At 35.9% G+C, this 24,529-nt stretch overlaps 1 protein-coding gene across 2 annotated transcripts in view; it reads right to left on the bottom strand.

Moving 5' to 3' along the window:
- The window catches only part of LOC136347356 (SH2 domain-containing protein 4A-like), a 45,596-nt gene that overhangs the window by 15,247 nt on the left and 5,820 nt on the right, over positions 1–24,529 (bottom strand). The window contains exon 1 of one of the 2 annotated variants that reach the window (XM_066297275.1): positions 10,201–10,363. The exons of the other annotated variant lie outside the window; for it this stretch is intronic. The gene's annotated coding sequence lies outside the window, so the exon portion shown is untranslated. Of the gene's footprint in view, positions 1–10,200; positions 10,364–24,529 lie in introns of those variants that run through there. 2 annotated transcript variants of the gene reach the window in all.

The raw sequence follows: 24,529 nt of genomic DNA, 5'->3' as shown, positions 1-24,529 counted from the left end.
TCAAGTCTATTGAGAATTGTAGAAAACCTGAAATCCCGTCCACAGTACGTCTACTTATTAAAAAAAAATGGGAAAAGGTTAAGGTATTTGAGATGTATAATAGGTGTGCAAAAAGAAACTGAGCAATGAAGTTATATGCAATAAAAAAACATACTTAGACACGTTCAATTCGCCTGCAATTGTAAGCAGGTGTTGTTTATTTATGACCTTTTATATGGTAAAAGTTTCAGTTGCTCAGGAGCTGTAGTTCAGTGCACAAAACGTAGATAGAGACATGGACATTTCCAAGCAATATTTGAGAATATCAATGTTGTTCTGTTTTAAACTGAAAAAAAATGATGCTGAAACAACAGAAATGGTTAATTCGGCTTGGGGAGATGATTCTGTTGGTGTTTCAACTGTTAGGAGATGGTTTAAGAAGGTTCGTGAGGAAAATGTTTGTCTTGAGGACGATCCACGTGCGGGTGTCGAAAGTTTCAAGACGAAGAAATGCAAACTTTACCGGATGAAAATCCATGCCAAACTGAAAAACAGCTTGCAGAGCAGTTAGGAGTAACTCAACAAACAGTTTCAGTTCGATCTCATGGAATGGGAAAAATTCAAAAAGCAGGAAAATGGGTCCCTCGTGGGCTAACCGAAGACAATAAAAATCGAAGAGTTGACATCTGCATGAACTTGCTTTCTCGGTATAAAAGAAAGAGTTTTCTGCATAATATTATTACGGGAGATGAAAAGTGGATTTTGTATGACAATCCTAAGCGCAGAAAAACATGGGTTGACCCAGGCCGGCCATCCACATCAGTTGCAAAACCAAACGTTCATGCCAAGAAAATCTTACTGTGTGTCTGGTGGGATTGTAAAGGAGTCATTTACTATGAGCTTCTGGAACCCGGTCAAACTGTTACAACTGACCGTTATCAGGCCCAAATGATCAAATTAAGCGATGCTCTGGAGGAAAAAAGACCATTTACGAGCCAAGGAAGTCGGAAAGTGATAATGCTCGTCCGCATACAGCTAAACCGACCCAGGAACTCGTCTTCTCGTTAGGTTGGGAAATACTCCAGCATGCGGCGTATTCTCCAGACTTGGCTCCTTCCGACTTCCACTTGTTCAGATCCGTGCAGTCTCATTTAGCTGTCCAACGATTCTTTAACGTTGAAGATATTCGAAAATGGCTCGATAACTATTTTTCGTCGAAACCACTAAGCTTCTATCACGAGGGCATCCATCCTCTACCCAGTAAATGGCAAAAGACCATGGACAGTTATGGAAATTAGTTTGATTACTAATATTTTCAACAACTATGTTTTGAATGAAGCCTAATTTCACCAAAAAATGCTCAGCTTCTTTTTGTACACCTATTACATTCTTCACGAAATCTCAGTAACGGCGCTAATGATTTCGCAATGAAGTCAGACAAGAAATTCTCTGGAAAAGGAAAAACAAAAATGGAGCAGATTCAATCAGTTGGTTTAAGTAGTTTCATTTGCAAATAACTCTGCCAATTGCGATTAGGTATCGTGAGGATGGAAAGTTCTATCACTTGCCGCAGCCTCTACGCGAGAAATAAATGAAAAAGAAGAAGTGATGAATGGAAATGGCAAAGTGAACAAACAGAAGATAGAAGAGGATCGAGTTGATCTAAATAGATTTGAAGAAGAACGCAGGAAGCATGCAGATGATTAGAAATCTTTAGAGAGTAAATATTTGATATGCGAAGATGAGAAATGGTTTCAATGTGGTTTCGCAGTAGTCTTCAAAAAGGTAACATTTGCAGAAGGGCGATCGTAGGTAGCATTCTAAGTTAGTTCAGTTTGGAGTCGTCAGAGTTACATGTCTCATTAACGAAGATCGGCAAACGAATCATCGAAACTCACCAGATTAAAGTCTACTAGTATACCGATCTCTTTTTTTCCCTTCAACTCATCAATTCCCAGATCTACCGCTAATCGAACCCACTTCTCATTTAAATGGCCAGTAACCTGCAAACTTTAACGTTCAATGTTAATAACACGAGTTGATTACCATTAAATCTAATTATTTATTAAATTATGCTAACTTTACAACAAATTGGCATTCACGTATAAAATGGATTAATAACCGGCGATAGTCAGACTGAGTGGTGCAACAGTTACAGTTAAACAATGAAAAATTGACTTAGTTTGATTGACCAATTTTTTATGTTTAATTAGTCACCCGAATCGCATAACCAGGGTACGTTGCACTTAGCTGATGATTAATACCAGTCATTTATCAATAATTTCCATGTTTATGTGTGTAATATGTCCGCGGATGGGGTTGCCAAGAGGAGAAAGCTTTTTATTCTTCATTTTGCGAGGAAAACGGATCGGTCATGAAAATTTTTCACTTGTTACACAACGGTTGGAACAGTTCTCTCGATGCTTCGATTTTCCTTTTTGATGCAGAAAAACATCGAAAAATAGGTTCGCTTAGATGAAAATTTTTCGTGGTTTCATTGCTATTTTCACGGAGTTAATGATCAAGATTTTTGTTTATTGAGCTTTTTTGCAATCATCGCGCAACAAAACTGAAATTCGAAATAAAAATTTTACCAACAAAAAAATAGAGTCGAATCATACACTGCGTTATACTCGACGAAGCGCGCACCATTGTTACCTCTGTTGGTAGGAGAGGTAGAGCCCTTGGTTCAGTTGCAAATTTGTGTTTTTTTTTTCAGTTGGTTGCGATGCTGATACTGCAAAAACAGTGGAACATCGCTGTGTAAAGATAGTTTAAAAAAAAACACTTTTTAATGAAACACCGTGTATGTGAATAAACGAAATTGAAACTAGTGCAATTTTATAGAAAAAACTCTAGTAACTGTCGTTTTTAAATGGATATTTCTTAATGCGATTTCATTTAGAAGTCTAAAATCCGGTGGGGGATGAAGCGGAAAATGATAGTGCAGAAAAACAAAACGATTCTCTATCCTTTCTATAATAGGTTTAAACGCATAAGACATGCCACAATTAATTTAATAGCCGTTTAAGATTGCATTAATTAGTTGATGTTGTAAGCGATGGGAAGATAAATTTTTATTCTTCTTTTTCAGGCAAGTGGTAATTTGAATTTGAAATGAATAGAGATTCAGTGGATGCAATAACATCAGGCTCTTGATACGGTTAAAATCGAGCTATAGGCATTTGGTATCAAAGATCTCTAAAGAATTTGATCTATACAGGGTGTTCCCGAACTACCTAGCCAAACTTCAGGAAGTGGTTCCACATACTATCTAAAATTTAATTTTCCATATAATAAAATCCATTTTTCCATTTTTGATTACCTGTCGCGTCATTTGCATTGCATTGCTCAATTCCAATAGTACCGTTGGAAGGTCACTTAAATTTCCTATTTTATTTTGTTGTATCTATCGTGAGTCCCTCGTATGTGCACTTTGCTCATTTTTCAGAGGCCTGAACGTGAAGCTTTGTCGTTTTTCCTTTTCGTGAAATTTTTCGGTTCAAAATAGGTGAGAGGAAAGGGGAAATCGGTGGCGCCATCTGGACCATTCTTCGGAGGAGTATTTGCAGCAACAAGGAGAGAATTTTTAACAATATTTACAACTTATAGCGTTTTGCTTAGAATGTTTTTCAATTTTTGAAAATGCATTTGCGCTCTTTGCGAGTCCTTTTCAATAACCGAAACCTCTCTCGCCCGTTTAAAAGTTAGGTAAGAACCTGTACCGCGGTAGAAATGGTTAGTAATAGGTGTTTCCCAGGAAGTCTAAAATGGCACAAAATGGGGAATCTTTTGGAGCAATTGACCGTTGAAATTTTAATAAAAAGAAAGAAATAAGAAAGTTTTACGTTCAGCCCTCTCAAAAGTTAGCAAAGTGCAAATAAGATTCATTCACAGTGGTCGTTTAAAATAGGAAATTTAAGTGATTTTTTAACGGTTCTGTTGAAATTTTTGTAGCGGCAATGCAAAAGAGGACACGGAGGCAGTTAGATTACAAAACACGATAAATCCTCAAAAAAATAAAATAAAAATCCTTAAATTGCACTGAATTTTCTACCTTGTAATTTTGGCAGTATTTGACGTGTAAAACTACCTTTTGAAATTTGACTAGTTAGTTCAGGAACACCTTGTATTGCCAAAGTCATTCAGCCTCAGTATGGATGAAAAGTTGTTGTTATCGTCAGTCTCTTAGGATCTAAGTAGAGTTCATCTTATGAGATGGAAACGAGATGATCTGAACCAGTTCGTGGACTATCATCTTTAACAGCATTTCCTTCTGTTGAGACTCCGGCAAAACTGACGGTATTAGTTACTTTTCTTGAACTCTGTATTACAGCATATATTTTCAAGGGATAGCCGATTATTCTTTATGCAAACATAAATGAAAAATTCGTCGATTACATGCGACAACCAACTTGAAATTCACCTCATCACCTTGTAACTTCCGATTGACCAATCCTACGTATGTATTTAAGCAATTATCGATTTTAAATGCAAAGAAGTCATGTTTGCTGGCGTCTTTGTCCAACCTTGCATCTAAAACTCCACTTCCATCGATTTCATCATTGCCATCTGCCACTAAACACCTAAGGGTATGTTTGTCCTTGTTGGTTTAGTAGAAAGAATACAGGTATGTAAATATGCACTCGAGGGAATACACCTTGTGTTCCAACCTTTAGGTTGCTGCCACTGCGTAGTTTTCTCCATTCTCATGAAGGAGATAAGGATAATTTAAAATCCTAATCACACCGAGAGAAATCAGATGCTCAATAACGTAAAGGAAGTCGGCCATAACAATTAGTCGTATTAATTGGTCTATAAAAAGTTAACTCTTAAATGTAAATGAGATCTCGGTTTTTTTTTTCTAATGCAGTTTAAGTTACATGTAAAAGTAAGATCGACATCATTATTTATTGAAATGGAATTAGTTGAGAAATGGATGTGAAGAAATCTAGAATTGTTACCGTGCAGAACAAAACACCTTTTTGCACCATGTAATTCAAGGATGTTTTGTAAAACGACTCTGAACACTCCGATTCTTGATTTGCATGTTACCAAACATTATTATTGGGACAATTGTTAAAGCTTAAATGCTGCTCCAATAGTTTTATTCGGAAGGAGAGAACTAATGGAAAGTTCGGATTTGTGCCGATACGGATTCATGATTCCTGAGTTTCTCCTTCCTCTTCCCTAAGCCGAATTCAGACGTTATCTTCTAAAACGAAAAATTTTAAAAAGGGGTCCTCGCAACTCAACATTGATGACTTGAGGTTGAGGCAGGTCTTCCCAGTTGTGATCCGCACTGTGAACTGTTACACTTAATTTATCACAGGGGCAATCTTTTTTGCTTCGTATTAATCAAAAGTGAAGAGAATGCGGATGTAAGTTAATTGTTGATTTCAATCTCGATGTCTAGCCCAACAACGGCGCACTTCGCATTCAGAGATTGGACGGCGGATGCATAATATTTAATGCAACTAGACAAAAATGAAACCATTGCAAAAGATGCTAACTTTTTCACTGCAAAAGATGACCATATGATGATGTCACCGGAACACTACTTCATATCACCATTTGAAAGATTAGCTCACTTCAATCGCAGATGAACTTTGAGAGCAACAAACCAACTGTGTAGTGAACTACTTCAAACTTTCTATTGCTAATTTTTCCTTCCTTTCTAACATTTCACAAAATTATTCAGGCTTTTTTTCTTTTTATTCTTGCTTTTATTTTCACTTTCTAAAATTAAAAAAAAATTTCTACCTGGAAATGCATTTGATCAACTTCAACGTTTTGACGTGTGAGCAGGGGTGTAATCATTCACGTTCTCTCTTCGGACACTCTCCTTTGACCAACATTTCCCAAATATTTTTTAATATCTCGTCCAATTTAATCAAATCCTAATTCCCTAGGGTATCAATTTGCAATAATCAATAATGTAACTGTAAGTTCGAGAAAACCTTTTTTGGCTTCTTAGACGTTCAGGTTTTACCAAGAAAGCAGGAGGAAGACTCTGTAGGATCGTAATTGTAGGCGGAATGAAATTTCGAAATATATCTCCTATCTGTCCATCTATAGATCCATAAAGGCATTTTGAGAATAATCAGTATTCTGGATAAACTGAGAGCTAAGTGAGATTCGCGTATAAGATAATAGTTCGTTTACCTACCCGATAACTAAGACGAGGAATTATGATGTTAGAGTCTGAATAGAAATTCAGTATAGTTTTGAAAGGATTGGTATGATGACCCAGAGTAAATTGGTCAGTGGAAAATTGAAGCGCTGGGAATCACTACGTAAGTTGAAAGGTGTAGCTCGAGGATGGCTCAAATAGATGATGTACTTCTTTTCTTGAACTAATCTGAACACTCGCAACTCATTTTCTCTCAAAAACCTCGTCTGAATCTGTCTTTGAAAGGTATATATACAATGCTTGCAAAGAGCGTTTGCAAAACCAAGTACTTCCATCAACAGCCGCAATTGTTTCTGGAAAAAATAGAAAACAAGTAGCTGATAATATTTGGTACCAACAAGATAGTGCACCACCCCATTATGCTATGGCTGTGATAGAGAATCTTGATGAGATTTTTCCTATCGAGGAAGAGGCGTAATAGAATAGCCGCCACGATCTCCAGATCTTATGCCGTTCGACTTTTTTTTGAGGGGTCGCTTAGAGGGTTTCGTTAACAAAAATAGAACAAAAATTTAAATGATTTACGTCTTAGAAATCAAACAGAATTAATAACAGAAGCAACACTGGATAATTACATAAAAGAGTTCGAAGAACGACCGAGTCTTTGTCAAATCGTTACTAGAGTCTAATTAGAGCATTTATTGCAGAAATTTCAATTTTGGCCGATCTGACAGAAGGTTACTTTTTCAGTATGTAATAATAATTTTGTTTTTTAAGGAAAACGCAGATCCAATTTTAGTTCTGAGTGTACTGTTGTGTCCCTTATTTAATTACCATTAATTTGATACAATGGTTGTCTTTCCATTCAAAATAAAAAATTATTATGAGTAGCTGGATATGGGTGAAAAATTTTAACGTCGAAAACAATGAAATAAGTACCTTTTTTTAAATAAAATTATGTATTTAAGCATTTTTTTAAATATCAGATTTATGAAAGTTACAAACGCCTTGTAATATTTTTACAGGCGCTATGTGTGCTGCTGACCATTGGTCTTACTAAAGCTGACTTGCTCGCCTTGTAAATATCCTCTAGACCTTTGTCCTGCAACTTCCGTTCTCATTTAATACACCAGGCGTCAAAGAAGGACGATTGTCTTTCATTTCTCGTATTATCTTCTATTTTTTTAGTAGAGCGAAACCACAAAGAATAATCGTTAAGCTTACTATTCTGGGATTAGTTCCTCATGTTTCGTGATAAATAATGCATGAGATTTGTATAAATTCATGGAACATCTTTTGATCGATGAGTTCGAAATCGACTCTTCAAAAATTACGAACATCATTTTTCTTTCTATCGTTGTTCATGTCCTCCCGTATAATTCATTTAATATGAAAGTCGCTTTGCTAAAACAAAGCATCCAGCACCACGCAGGTCTTCAGTCAATTACCCGGATCAATATCTAGTATGCAAGTCAATACGCCTTGTTTAGCTTCTAATTGCAAGCGAATCTCCCTGCAATTACTTACTGCAAAACACCGGGTTTGTATGGTCAATTGTACATTACAGGTAAGGTCTGAAATTACGTTGGTACTCATAAGAATGGATTGCTAATTACCAGCTTTAGAGTAAACTAGAGAAATTGCTCTCCTTAGATCAGCGAACTTTGAAATCGTTAATAGGTACTCGATGAGAAACATCGCTGCTCGAAGCAACAACTCATCAATTAGCTGAGACCATGGTTACGTTCTGTAGGTAACTTCAAAATGGTTACATAAATTATCTAACAATATTTCCATTTTTTTGGAGAAAAGTTCAGAAATTATATCTATCTGTTACCCAATTACAGGAGAAAGCAAATTCCACATCATTGCATAAATGCTCGAATACCATTAACTGCAATGCTGTGCACTGTACATCATTTATCAGAAACTCGTGTAGTATTGCAGTTAATGTAACTTGTGAAACATATCGTACAAATGTAATAAAATTTCAAAATCGAGGGTTCCGTTTGATTATTCCATTGGGTGATGTAATAAGTGATAGTTTAGGGCTTGTATCGGGAAAATCCATAAATAAATATCAAATTAAACGCGCCATCATCATTACGATGTTTTTTCATAAGCAAAACTTTTAACCCGCAAGTTAGTTGTGGAACAATACCATATTCCACAAACTTATGGAAAATCGTTAAGCACTCGTGGCATCAATTAACATGACTAACATCAGATACTGGGTATTTGGCTCATAACCTGTTACTCGTTGATCGACCTAATTGAATTAGAATGATACAAGCATTTTGTTCAGGTCCTGTTGAAACTAGCAAGGATGACTAAATACAGCAAAACATACAGTGAGTAACTTTAATATTCAGACATCCTGATGTTTCATTTTACAACCATTCCAATGTTATTCAAACCACAATTAAAATCATATTTTACGACATATTTTATTGAAACATACGTTGAGCAAATGCAATTTCTAACAATCAACAAAATTAAAATGAAATTAAGTGAAAATTCTTGATTGCTTTAATGTTCGAACACCACGGGCTTTATTTATTACCGCAAATAATAAACATTTTTTTTACTAATTAATATTTTCTGGGATAACCATTGTCATCTGCTCGCTGCAAGGCATCATCATGGAAACGTTTTTCGAGGGGGGGGGGGGGGGGGGGGTGCTCCGCAAAATAATAATAAAATGCTGATGAACCCATGATTGAAAATGCGAAATTTTCGACATACTGGATGGTAAAGGTTCACGTCGTTTCTTATATTTTGCGTTTTCCAGATTTTTGAAATTTATTTTGAAAAATGAAAACAACATTATTATAATGGCTGAACTGCAGCCGCGGCATTCTGCATTACAGGCAGGAACGTACGGACTGGAATTTCATAATTTGCATTGATCTGTATTTTTGCAAGGTCCATGAAAACGGTCAAAGATGCGAAAATGCTGCTAGAGGCCGACACGCTGAAGAATTGAAGAAGGAATTTAAATTTTTTGTCAAAATTCATACAGGATGTTTAAAAAAATGTGCAAAGCATAAAATAGCACTCGAGCCCAACAACGTAACACACTGTATGTGGCTATAGTTAATGTTAGCACTGTGTGTCAAAAATGTTTAAAATTTAGCTCGAGGCACACGTGAGGAAAACCGCAAAATATGGGCAAATTTTGACACTTTGTCACTCTATATATCGAAGTTGCGTGTTTTTGACCATGGATCTATTGGCTCCTTTTTATTACTTTGCAGAGCACTATCGGCCCCAGAAATAACTCCATTATGGCATGTTACGCCCTCTATTCTACAAAATACAGGGTGAGTCGGGAGGATCGTGCCAAACTTCAGGAGCGTATTGTACATGAAAAATAAATGTAAAAAAACTCAAATGTTGTTATCCGATTTTCGTTTGTTTACAAGTTATAGCGTAAATAAAACTAAAACATAAAGCAACATTTAGACGAAACGTTTCCTGGACGTTGGATTGGTCGTGGTGGCCCTATTAGTTGGCCTCCAAGATCTCCAGACCTCACACCACTGGACTATTGTTTGTGGGGTTGGTTTAAAACTGAAGTGTACACAGTAAAAGTGGACACTCAAGATGCACTTATTCAACGCAATAGAAATGCTGCAGCTGCTATTGAAGAAAGACATGAAACAATCAGAAGCGTAACGAATGCTCTTCATAGAAGTTAATGGCAACATTTTTGAACATTTACTATGATATCCAAACGTTAATTTATGGAATTTCTTATAAAATTTATAAATTTTTTTAATTTTATGTTTTAATTTTATTTACGCTATAACTTGTAAACAAACGAAAATCGGATAACAACATTTGAGTTTTTTTACATTTATTTTTCATGTACAACACGCTCCTGAAGTTTGGCACGATCCTCCCGACTCGCCCTGTATATCATTTCGTATAGTATTCTTAATTGCGATTTGGATAAAGTTAATGACGAAAAAATGAAAATGCCTCAGCGTCCGAATATTAAAGTCACTCACTGTATTTATCTTCGCCGGTTATTGTTTACCCAAAGAATTTAACCAGACTAATTTGCAAACGAGCCCACGACATACCCATCTTCGTCCAAGCTGCCATCCTATTTACTTTCCTCTAAAGCGTATGCACACCCATTGAACACCATTTCACTTTTCTCGCTCAGCCACTGTGAAATACATTTAAGTCACAAGGGATATTTCTATGTTGAAAGTAAACACCGTGCCGAGGTTTCAAGCATTTTGTGCACTCTTTCACACAGGGCGTTGCTATCGTACTGGCCATGCTCGCTTGGACACCTTTTGGTAAAACGAGAGTAGGCGTTTTATGCAAATATATATATAAGTTGGTTTTGTAATCTTTACTCAAGGATGATAAAGTAATTTTGACACCGGATGTTATAACCATCGCTTAAGTCATGAAGTTGATAACGCTTCGGTTAAGCAATCCCATTGAAAATCTCCATTGACAAGAGAAACATGAACAAAGAAGAGTAACATATTGGTATCATGCTTCCTAATGCCGTTTCCTTATTGAATGACGTCAAATGTAAAACAATACTCACATAAATCTTTCTTTAAGGAAGCACATGTGCGTATACATTGCGTTATCTGACGTGTGTCGTAGATTCTCAGCAGTCCATATATGGACAATATTTAGTATGGTGAGTAAAAGAATTTAATGGCACAAAAGAACAACTTTGATTGGGAAATGTCGATGGTAGACTTACCGCTAAGAAATTCTTGGAATATATAAGTAAATGCTGACCAGTTTTATTGCTTCTACCTCTTATCTTTATCTAGGTACATAACCGAATCCAAAGGTGGATTTTGCACATTATACGGTTCCCGTGTATTTGGGCAGAGCATACTACTTTTATTATAAAAAATACTAATAATATACTAATACACTATATTTAAATACAAAAGTGGTAACGTTCATTCCAAACTGCCAGAAAATGTTACTTAACACGAGAGATAATTGTTGCAAATTTAAAAAAGCACCCAAAACAGGCCAATTTATAATAAAACACCCTGTATAATTTATAAAAATTAAATAGACATATATTTTTTTATTTCAAAAATATACAACATGTTGCTATTTCGTTAAGCCATTTTGGCGGTATTGGTATTTGAAAATCGGGATTACGTTGTTTGTCCAAATTGCAGATGTTACGAATGACCAAATGGAGCGAACATCATCAGTAATTATTGTTCATTCGGCTCTCAGATTTTCTTTACTCCATCCGTAAAATTGGTTATGCAAATGAAGAAAAATTAGAGCTAATTTTCACATATTACAAAAACAACAATAACGTTGCTCAAGGGCAAGCGGAGTATCATACTTTAACGCTATTGGAACCAAGGTATAGATTTTTAAGTAAATAAATAATAACAATGTAAATATAATATAAACAAATAATAAATAATTTACAAAAATTCAAAAGTCACAAATACTGAATGTGTCGGCTGTTATTTCCAATACATTTTCTGTAACCCTTCAAGAAAACATTGCAAATAAGCACAAGATGTTCATTTAATGAATCGAGTTGTTTGGATCCTTTTTCTTAAATTCTTCAAATTTTTACTTTTTCCTCTATAGATTTTGCTCTTTAGATAACCTCACAGAAATATATCTCAAGGATTTAGATCCGGAGGATTTAGTGGCCAGTTAATGATCTCACAGGCTCCCGCCTGCTCGCTGAAATGGTTAGTCAAACAATTTCTTACATGGACCAAGTTTCCTTTTCTAATAAAAAACAGACCTAGCAGCAACTGGCATGTGGAGATGAATGCATTGACACTTCACTTTGTGCCCATTTTTAGCTCTGTAATACTCATATGTTGTGTTACGTAACATTTTCTGGCGATTTAAGAGAAACTCCACACGTTTTAGTAATTTTTTTTCTTTTTTTTTTCTATAGTAAAACTAATAAGTAAAGCTAAAATAAATGCTAAAAACGTTAAAATATGGAATGCGGCGCTCGCTGGTTTTTCGGAAACATTTTTTTCAAAGATGTGAACAAGACGAATAAATATATGATATATGCATTTTCCTTCTAAACTAAGATTTCATCAAATGGCATAAAAAAAATTATGGGTTACTAGTTAAAAAATTATGACTTTATGCTGCCCAGCGAAAACGGAACACTCTGTATAAACAAAACTAATATTAAATCATGCAGCTTTCCAATGTAAATGAGTACTATACTAAACATTTCATATTGATATTTATACAAAGACACCAGGAACGAAGGCTGAAGTAATGGCGAACCCTGTATATGATAATGAAAATATACAAAGTATTTTGAAATTTCTAATCATTTAAAAGTTACAGGAGACACAAATATTAACTTATCCAATATGTTGTTTATAATGTATTGACGTTCGCATTTTTGTGAAAAAAGGTATTTAAAAAAAAAAAAAAAAACATAACATCGTCGTCGCGACGCCGAGCGTTGCTTTTCACATTTTGATGTTTTTAGCATCTATTTTAGATTACGTTCTATTATTTAATGTGGTGAAAAAATGATTCGCTAAGGCCATTTGTTTTCATATATAAAATAGGTGGTGCGTCGAGTTTGAATGACCCTGTACATGTTCATGTAACTTTGCACAAAAAAAATGATAAAATTCCCGTATAAAAAGTTAATGCATTTCTCAGTTATTTAAATCACACAGTTATTAAAAACCACGATGGTTAACGATTAAAACTATTATTATGCCTAATGGTGATGCATTAATGAAGGTGCCGTTAATGGTATTCTCATTATGCATGCATGTATATAGGTAATTACATAAGAAACCAGGGCGCCTAAAGAGAGTTCTCATAGGTCAGAGCTTTCGTTTGCAATTAAACACGATAATTATTATTATAGGGAAATAATAGGATTATGTCTATTAGGCCTACGAGTACCTGCATTCATTACTTATTGTTAAAACAAACAATTGAAAATTTCTTTTTAATTAAATGAAGGAAGCAAAGAAATAAATAGAAAAAAACGCCATTTTTTCTGCAAATTTGTGCATGTCGCTTAATTGGGTAACAAAAAAGAAGAGTGATGGTGGGAGATCACAGTTTTTAGAATTCTACTGAGAAACGCAACGAAATTTGAGAATCTCGGTGAATAACAATAAATAAATAAAACTCCGGTATATAAGGTTCAGTTTTCCCTATATTAGTAACGTACGGATGGAATATGACTAATTAGCCACCCATTAATCACTAGCTTTGGAACGTTCAGAAAAGGGCAACGAGAATCGCTATTCCAATCAACACCACTTGTCGAATCGATATACAGGGTGGCCCATTAAAAACGAAACAGAGGCATATGCGGGTACTTAGAAACGTATATTTGAAAAATGCTCGGACACGTAAACTTTATATTCGAGGAGGACACATTATAAACGTATACTCGCTCCTTTCACTTCAACACCCTAGCCGGGGTGAGTTAAACCCTTAAAATCTTAAATGGAAAGTATGGTCGAGTAGCACCTTGTTTGAAAGGTCTTTCGATTCTCGTTATAATGATACCCAAATTAACTAACTTTTATTCAGTAGTTTTCGAGAAATTTGGAAAAATGTGATTAAATTGCCAACATGTGGAATTACTGGGGAATACTGTTTATCCCTTACTCATTGACATTGTTGAACATGATGACCGCTATCAAGACAACCAATTAGTGTTCCAACAAGACGGAGCTCCTCCACATTATGCACGACGTGTTAGAGAGTTTTTGAACAGAGAGTTTCCAAAACAATGGATTGGGCGAAGAGGTCCTATAGAGTGGCCGGCTAGGTCTCCAGACTTGACTCCGTTAGACTTCTTCTTATGGGGCCATTTGAAAAGCAAGATCTACGCAACAGAACCGGAGTCTTTGGAAGAATTGCGACGACGAATTGTTAATGAATGCCGTCTGATAACTCCACAGATGCTTTAAAATGTTAGGACTCGTTTTGAACAGAACTAGTATTACTGTATGGAAGCTAATGGTGAACAGTTTGAGTATCTTTCAATTAAAAGAACTTTTGTTAATGTTTTACTATTAATTTTCCTAACTTACGATTTTAACAGAGCATTCCACTTGTTGGCAATTTAATCACATTTTTCCAAATTTCTCGAAAACTACTGAATAAAAGTTAGTTAATTTGGGTATCATTATAACGAGAATCGAAAGACCTTTCAAACAAGGTGCTACTCGACCATACTTTCCATTTAAGATTTTAAGGGTTTAACTCACCCCGGCTAGGGTGTTGAAGTGAAAGGAGCGAGTATACGTTTATAATGTGTCCCCCTCGAATATAAAGTTTACGTGTCCGAGCATTTTTCAAATATACATTTCTAAGTACCCGCAAATGCCTCTGTTTCGTTTTCAATGGGCCACCCAGTATGATTTGAATCTGAACTAAGCAAAATTTAAGTCGGAACGCTAATTATGTCTTAAATAGATGATAAACGAAAAGAAGAAAACCATCGATTGACGACTTCAAGACACTTCTCCAGTTTGTTTAAAGGGAATTCCAGACACTCTTCCCCGCCGTTACAAGCAAGTCCGTCGAAACTCTGGAGCATGTTTATACATGTTCAGTTTACAAAGATTTAATTATCACATTCCCCGCATTCTTAAGCTTTGTATACATGACTGCCGTAAAGGAGGAAAGTTGTGTGAACGGAACATGCGATTGAGTGCTAAAAGTTTCTTTACAAAGCTTTGATAAACAGTTCGTCCGAAGGGTAACCAGCACTGCCCCTATACCTAGCTAGTACCCGCCGCTCGTACCCAACCCATAATGTTCACTTACCAACTGAGTCATATAATGCCAAAAAGGTCACGGCTTCGGCGGTTGAATGGATACTTTCACGTTTCGCATGGGGCTGCATCAAAGAATGTTAGATCATTTTTTCTGATTGCATTTCGACTGCAACGTGGTACTGCATTTTTATATGTCATTGCCGTTTATGCAGTTCCGAAGGTAAAAAATACCCCCTCGTTGAAGACGACAATTCACCGAAAAATGTGTTGCTTTCAAAGGTGTTTTATCAGCAAAGCATGATAGAATAACGCGCAGCAATCTTGTGATGAGACATCATTCACTTCAAGGCCGAAGTTTATGAATATTGTCGCAGCTGGTAATTGTTATTAAAAGATTATCTTGAACAATGGATTGGCAGTGCAATTTCTCAAGCAACCTTGACGAGACACAAAGAGGAAAATGCGCCAAAAGTGAGATTAGCTTTATCTCCTAGTCAATCCGAGTACGCACATTACTTATGCCAGTTGAAGATCGTGTCGCAATGCAATTTTTACACTCACCCCAGTAAACTTTCGAGGATTCTCTATGCACATTCACAGCTGTTCCTAACAAAACTTCTAAAAGCGACCGTCACCAAACTATTTCGGAAGGTTGGCCCTTTTGGCGGTGATACACTGGGGTAATGCCGGGTAAAATTCGAATTGAGAGGGGAGGATTTATGACTCATTTGACACAGCAATACAACCAGCAAAGGAAGCACGTCTGTGGCCCTAAATCAATTAAAATTGGCTTTGCCGACAACGATAGTTAATTTTGTTTTTGTTTGGCGAAAGAAACAGATATCAATCTTAGTTACGATAATTAGTTTAAATGATTCCAGAAAGACGTGAACGGTTTCCTTACGGCGACTGCATAACAAGTTTGCACTTGAAAAAGCAAATTGGATGAAATCCAATCATCATCCAAGAACTTGTTTCTTCGAATCAAATTATTGCTGCTGCGTTCCATTATGAACTAAAATGTTCAGATCTACTTATATTGAACAAAGGAAGACTGAATTGGAATTATAACTGCGACGTAATTATTATCTGAGGACAGTTTTAATTTGCAACAATTAGCACAGCCAATGCTGATTATTGCAATTATTGCTTTGGGTAAGTATTTATATCATAACTAGTTATGGTATAATAATGGAATGATTTTGCACTTAATTATTTTTCAGTAAGGATGTTGTGCAATTACGGGCTAAGAAGAGACAGTCGAGCATGCCAATCGATTGAACCATTTCCGACATCTTGAACAGATTTTTTGAAAAATCCTAGTCAGGCATGTGGAAAATGTCTCTCTGGTGGGTTTGCGGCACTTCACCCTAATTATGGATTACTCGAAATTTCCCCAAAAAATTCTTAGATATTTCTCGCACAGAAAATTGCGGGAATGGATTTGGGTCATTGCTCCAGCGTGCTCACAAAAATCGTCAGAACAGTTCAGGTTCCTGACGAGGGGGAGAGAAAATATTTTCGGGAAACGTTCTGGTACTAACGGTTTCTGAAAAAACATTCCCCTGCAATTCTCAACAATCGATGTGGCTCACTCTCGACCAAAGACATTCTCCAGATGTCTACAATGAATTTCTTCCTATAAAGTCAGGTATGTACTTCTCAGATTTTAAGAACTAAAATCTTTTAATGGTCGAGAATTTACCAAGAAAAATGTCTTCAGATCTCCCAAAATAAATCACACCTGTTTCTAAAAAAATCTCTCGGGAGGGTTCAGGTTCGTCTGATACAACTCGTACCCGTACAGGGTCGAAAATTCATTGCTGTTTTTAAATTTTACCTAAAATAAGGAATATTTATTTGTGCCGACTGCGGTCGGTTGAGCAGACCGAAAAGTTACTAACATCTGCAAGAATATGTTTTCCATGTGGCCAAGACCCTCTTAACCCCCCTTTCAACTGGTTTTTTGGCTCTCCGCTTGGCCATTTTCCATTTATTTTCGAAATCTATCAGGCGAGCAACGGCAGCAAATGTTCAAGTTCGGGATGAGGGAGTACAGGAGGCAGGAAATGTGAGGGAAATTTGGTGTTAGTTTTATAATTATTTCCAAAATTTTATAACAAACTGTTCGGTTTCGCCATATTGTTTTCGCAGTTCAGCCCTCACGAGCAACGTGCGGAATTGGCGCGAGTTCCACCAATAAAGAATTTTTCCCGCGTTATTTGATTGGAAAATAATGGCGGATTAAACATTTTTTGGTGAAGATGTAAAAATTTCTAAATCAAATAAAAGACTCAGGTACTCGCACATGAGTGAGCAGCGTCTCGAGTCCCACGGGGAACTTAATATTAATCGAGATATTAATGTCTCGCACGTTGTTAAGGTTAAATTCCGGTTTGCAGAGACTTCAGAAAATATATGTCCGTGCGGCCATTTAACATTCAAATAACAGCAAATTGCATTTTCCTCATAAAACGTTTTATTATGAACGTATTATTACCTCTACACGTATAATGTTGCATACCTAATGTAATGCATTTGAGCATTTTGATTACATAAACCGAAAGGCGTGTGAAGTGTAGATAATCTTATACCGAAGTTGACACCCCATGCATAATAACAATTGTTATTGCATAAAATATGAGATAATAATGTAAATACTGTACTAGGACTTGTGAGTCGCACCCCTATTAACTGTTAACGACATATTTAAAGGCTGGATAGGCTGCAGTAAAAATTTACGGTAATTTCAAGTAAAAGTGTAAATAAAGCGAGTGATTTCCCCTTGTGAACATGCCCGGTTGAACCAAAAAACATGAACGAAATCATCATTCGAAGTTGCGAGAAACCCGTTAATTCATGTAGTCACAGCAGTAATGGAACGTTGAACCACATCTGAACAATTAATTTCTAACCCGAGTGGGTCATTTAATTATAGCGTCAAAAATAATAATAATTGTGGTGGTACCAGTGACCGCAAATGATATTTGTCACACTCAATTTTGTTTTATTATGCTCGTCCCGTTTCACCGCCACTGGAAATTACCGGTACTTTCCCAGAATGGAGCCATTTTCTCCACTTAAATCCACAATAAAATGACTATATGGGTAACTATACCAAACCAGTTCACTTTTGCTAGCGTAAAATTGCTGCGATGATGGTACTGCACGTTCGACTACTTATCTCGTTTATCGGGGTACTGTTACCGTACCATTAGCAGCAATTTCTAGTCCGTAATAGTGCACAGACACATTTCTGACGGTTATGCATCAGATGTTCTCCTACTGGCCTACTCACTGTTGCTAACATTTGATTTTGTCCAAATTTACAATGTTAATAATGCTTCGCCCCAAACAAAACCGTCTTATGCAACACTTGCACCGAAATGATGCAACTAGCGTCTGTCTCGCATGCTGATTACAATGAATGAGACTTCATTGTTAGATCACATTAAAATTCCTCGCAATTTCTATTGCTAAGACGCTCTACGGAAGCGGTACTCTCGTTACCTAAGGAGGTACAACTTTTTGAATACATTTCGAAAAAATGCTGTTTCCAAATTATTATAATTGTTGCGTGTTCAAGATGCGCGAAGCGTAATTGCTCTTTAAACGCTCGTCACACAAATGCTCTTCCTGCTTTTCAACGGTTAATTCATTATTTCCCCAGGATTTAGAAGTATCCATGATTCCTGCAGAAACATCGAGAATCTGATCAAGACATTCAAAGATAAAAAGTCTTGGGGGCACTTTATCTTTTGAAGCCACCCACAAGATGTGATTGTCCTCTCATGCAAAACACCAGGCATTGTTTATTGTTTACACCGGACATTTAAATGCATTTACCATATCTGGTCAAGATGACGTAAAAATGTATGATGTTTGCATGTATGTACGAGGATACTTCAGACCAATTAGCAAGGTTTTTGCTTTTATCTGAAGACAAGTCGTTATTTCTTGGGACACAAGTCTGGCGCCTAAAGCTGTCCCTGCGGTTTTCCTTTTTATTTTAACTCGAATTTCTCCATGAGCAACGTCCTCTCGCAGCTGTGACTCGTTTAGTTTGATGTTGAGGATTTCTCAGTGGCGGGTCAATGAAAATGTAAGACTGTTAAAAAAATTCAAGTTTAGGGCTCCGGAGGCAGGAAGTGCAAGCTCACCGCAGAGGGTGGGTAGTTTTAAAAGTATAAATCCTAATATCTCAAATATCATGCCGGCACTGGAAAAATACGAAAACACGTCTCCCATAATACAATGGAAGAACATTATTGAGAGTGTAATGAACTCGCTACCTTCCGCCAAATGCAGGCCGACCACCCCCAAATCATGTTTATCAAATGGCACGGGCGTGGTTGCGACAGTCGAATTGAATATTGCGAGGTTATGATTTGATTGCCAGCGCTTTGGTTACCGACCAGCCCCAACTACTGCTAAACGTTTGCTCCATTAATTAGTGCACATTTTACTGGTGTGGTACTTTGAATAGGCAATGATTGGATAACAACTACCCCGCAAGATGGGTTATGGAAGGGAAGAAGCGATAGAACGGCCCCCGAGGTCTCCCGATCTCACGCCCTTGGATTTCTTTTTTTCGAATCTGCAGTGACAAAAGCCAAACGAGAAATAATTGAAGAGCTAAGACAGTGAATTATTACTAAGTGACGTGCAATTCCTAAGGTAATTTTTATCGATATGCGTCGAGAGCGTGAATATCGTTGGTACCTTGCATGGAGAATAACAAACACATATTATAAAAATATATTAATATTGACCGGCAAAACTTGCGCTTTGATTTAATTGCGAAAAAAAATTGAATTAATTGCGGTTTTATTACTTATTCGTAATTAAAAACCGTTTAATTCGACGCCTGTACAGGGTGTCTCTTGTGTAATGTACGGATATTTTAAGATAGGATTCTATATGAAGAAATAATGATAGTTTGTCGTGTAAACTATGTTCCAAAATGCTCCTTTAAGGAAAATATAGGGCTGTAAAGTTTTAGAAAGAAAAATGTATATTTATCAATATTTCCGAAACCGCTCGAGATATTTTAACGAAATTTGGTATGTAAAGGCAGTTTATAAAGGGGCATTAATTACAATAAGGATATGTGGTTCGATGCAAACTTATTCAAAACTATTTTTACGACAAATAAAATAATAGAGAATTTAACGCATTATGGGTTGACATCGTAATGAAATATGAATAGAATCTTAATTCAATGTTTTTAAAGAAAAAGAAGTTGTACCACCGATTTTTGTCAAAATAAAAATTGCTAAAAAAGATAATTTATTGCTGTTATTGAAATCTGTTCCTTCAGTTTTATCCTTTGTTGGGTCGCTTTCAACACTTGTTATAAAAATGCTTTTTTTTTTTTTTTATTCATTGTAATTCGCATTTCATTACGATGTCAACCTATAACGTGTTAAATTTTTTATTATTTTATTTGTCGTATTAAAATAATTTTGAATAAGTCTGCATTAAAACGCACATTTTTACTGCAACTAACGCCCCTTTATAAATCATCTTTACGTACTAAATTTGACCGAAATGTCTCAAGCGGTTTTGGAAATATTTATTAAATACCAGTTCTTTTTCTAAAACTTTGCAGCTCTGCATTTTCGAAACGAATTATTTTTGAAACATAGTTTATATAACAAACTATCAATATTTTTTCCATGTAGAATCCCACCTTAAAATATCCGCACACAATTAAAGAACATCCTGTATAGGTGTTTCTCTCATGCATTTTGCATTTTAGGTATTATCGGACACGTTTCAAAGCGAAATTCCAGAAACTTTAGTACCACTGAAAAGCTTAGTGAAAATGCTTTCCGACAATACGCCGCAACCATGCCAGCGCTATTAAAAAAATGTCTTGGGGCGGCTGGAGTGCACCATTCTCCGCCATCATGCTATGGTAGACGTGTTTTTGGGTTTTTTCGTTGCACGCATAATTTTCAAAATATTGGCATTTATACGTTTTAAAAACCCATCCGTGTACATATTCAAACGTGATGAATGATCATTTTTTTAAATATTTTTATTGCCGCTGGTCTGCCACTGGCATTCCCAATTGCTTGTTAAAATAATATTTAACACTTTAAGCCTGGAGTCACTTCACAAATGAGTTCCATGCGTTATCAATGTAAGTCTCTCACGCACGGTCTAATTTCGTCAGAATTCCGAGAAGAAGTGCTAAATTATTTTTTACAGTTTTCGTGATATGTGTTTCCTGCTGCAACCATAAATTAATATTCTTTGAGATTTTCGAGCCCGTGGAATGCAAGTGGGCATTCCAAACAGTCATGAAAAAACGAGAAGACGAACTTTTTTTTTTTTTTTTTTTTTTGACAGTATCGCCTCGCACACCACTGGGGGTTGATGCAGCGGTGAAATCGCACACCATTTTCAGTCAAAACTAACTGAATTGAAACTGACTAATTAAATAAATAAAATATATTAACAATATAATAATAAATAAGTAAATAATAACAAACCGGGTAATAATAATAACAACACGAAAATGTTACTTACCCGCAAAAATTAATTCACTGATCTTAATCGTCGAGCGCTGTAATCAAATCTATTTAAACTTGATATTCAAGGTGCTGAAGAAAAAAGGACATGACGAAAATGCCGCACGCACGCAGAAATTTCTTCACTGAAACTGCAACCAGATCTGGTCGAAATATGCATGAAAAATGCGTCACAGCGAAGAAAATCTCATGCACAGCATCAAAGGGCTGAAATTTCAATCACAGCGATGGGACCTCGAAAATGGTAAAAGATGCATCATTTTCATTTATCTGGTTTTTGTACGCGTGAAGTTGAACAAGTGAAAATTAAAGTTGTTATTGTGAACGCCCTATACAGGGTGAGTCGGGAGGATCGTGCCAAACTTCAGGAGCGTGTTGTACATGAAAAATAAATGTAAAAAAACTCAAATGTTGTTATCCGATTTTCGTTTGTTTACAAGTTACAGCGTAAATAAAATTAAAACATAAAATTTAAAAAATATATAAATTTCATAAGAAATTCCATAAATGAACGTTTGGATATCATAGTAAATGTTCAAAAATGTTGCCATTAACTTCTATGAAGAGCATTCGTTACGCTCCTGATTGTTTCATGTCTTTCTTCAATAGCAGCTGCTGCATTTCTAATGCGTTGAATTGATGCATCTTGAGTGTCCACTTTTACTCTGTACACTTCAGTTTTAAACCAACCCCACAAACAATAGTCCAGTGGTGTGAGGTCTGGAGATCTTGGAGGCCAACTAATAGGGCCACCACGATCAATCCAACTTCCAGGAAACGTTTCGTCTAAATGTTGCTTAACCTTTATGTTTTAATTTTATTTACGCTATAACTTGTAAACAAACGAAAATCGGATAACAACATTTGAGTTTTTTTACATTTATTTTTCATGTACAATACGCTCCTGAAGTTTGGCACGATCCTCCCGACTCGCCCTGTATATATCCTTGACTAAATAATTACTTGTGTCTGTTGAGGCGATTTCATACGAGAATTTATTGAACTAAAATTATCAAAATCTAAGTCAAGCAGACTGTGATTTTGAAATTTTTCTGATGTAATGCAAATGTCTAAAATTTCATTTAAAGGGTCATAGATTCGAGTCACTGCATTCGAGGTTAAAAAAATTTAGGGACTTACACAGGCTCAAAAGAGAATTATATCACATGACAAAAATGCAGTTGGTCTCATTTAAAAAAATATATATTTTATGCCACCCAGTCTCTTCGTGACACCCTGTAGGGTGGTCACTAATTTCAAAACGCACTTTCATTAGGCTCATATACATTCTCATAATTTATTTTTTATAAAAACACAAATAAAGTGATACGAGAATATACATATGTGTGTATATCCTCAAATAATCAAAATTACTTTGAAGGCTATTTGAAAGTAAAGGTACGTCGTTAACGGAATTTTAAATGTTATTAGCAAGTAATATATCCTTGCAACTGTATTGGGAATAACAAATTTCATCTACATACGTATAGAAAATCTTCAGCTACCCGTATGACTCGAAGTTTCAGAATGATCATAAGCAATATGATTTTTTTGCAGTGAACAAATTAGAAAAAAAATCAAAACGATTAAGAGCTAAAGTACATAGCTCACGATGAGATGATATAAAGTGATAGTGTAGGGCGCTATTATGTAAAATTATAGCGTACCCCCTAGGTAGTCAATCAGTTACTAAGCTAATCTTGAAGTAACGGTTAACTAAGGTAGTACCAAATTATTTTAAGACAAACTAATACCAAATTACTGCTAGACCTTGACCTACATTAATCTGGTACTTAACGTTTGGATTCTAACGGTCACCATCGGAGGTAGTACTTACGCTTAGTACCTGGTTGCTGAACGCTTACCTATAAATAAATATCTAAGTTTAACTATCGAAATTTCCCAACTCAAATGATTGTTTACATTACTAATTTGAGGATCAAACGTTTTAAATTAGTAGACAGAACAAGGTAGGTCCAGCTTACCTGAAAATAGATTGAGTAATAGGAAAATTGCGAAACCACTTTGAGATATCTAATTGGCACATTTAATCGAATAACAGTAGTATAACACACCCTAACCTTTAGTGAGTATTTCTACATACATATCAGTGCATTTTAATCTTGTTTTTATTTTTCTAAGTAGTTTTTAGAAATGTTAAAAGTTTTAAGATTGATAAAAAAAAAAGAATTTCAAACCGCTAGAGCGCATCATAAATAATTTTGAATTTTAAAAATTTTGAGTTAATTTTGCAGTGCAGTGTATATTACTCATCATTTTACCAGCAATCACATAGATAGAATTAAATAGCACCCAATGGCCATTCTGGAGGTTTTGCCATCTTTAAATGTTGCACACGTAACTCCTATTCGGTGCATATCTGATTGTCTTGGGGGTGGGTACCACTCGCAAAAATAAAAACAGGATTAAAATGCATTGATACGTATGTATGTTCAAATACTCACAAAAGGTTAAGGTGTGTTATATTACTGTTACTGACAGCCCACCGATACATAGCAGACATTTTAAAAGCCATGTAGTGCCACATGCCCCATTTATCGGTGAAATCAGTAATATGCAGTTACCTCCAAGATGTGGAAATTCGAACGTTGTCTTGACCGGCGAGAAGTCCTGATCTGAGCCCTATCAAACGTTTATGAGGCGACATGAGTCGACAAGTTGGAGCCTCGCGGATTCTTCCTAGGGGCTTCATTGAGCTGTCACCGGGGATCACGGGAATGTGAGATCGAATTAATGAACTTCACATTAGAAACTTGGCTTCAAGTAAGTCAAGGTGTGGAGCAGTAATCAGAGCAAGAGAGGGCAACACGTGTTATTAAATATGAATTTGTTTTCACAAATTTAGGGATAAAAATAATGCAGTTCTTTGGTCCACCGTGTATTCATTTAACTATGTCGCTTATTGGCTCCGTTGATTTAAATTGATTGAAAATCATGGTCATACTTTGTGGGTTGACGTAAAATTTTTACTCTAAAATCATAAAAACGAAAATGCATAAAAATGAAAAATTTGAGTTAATTTTACAGTACATTTTCATCATTTTAATAATATCTAATACCGAAAAGAGAAGAAAATGACTGAAAATGTGAATCCA

Source organism: Euwallacea fornicatus, chromosome 28 (assembly GCF_040115645.1).
Source record: "Euwallacea fornicatus isolate EFF26 chromosome 28, ASM4011564v1, whole genome shotgun sequence".
Lineage (NCBI taxonomy): Eukaryota > Metazoa > Arthropoda > Insecta > Coleoptera > Curculionidae > Euwallacea > Euwallacea fornicatus.
This window is presented reverse-complemented; position numbering and strand designations above follow the sequence as displayed.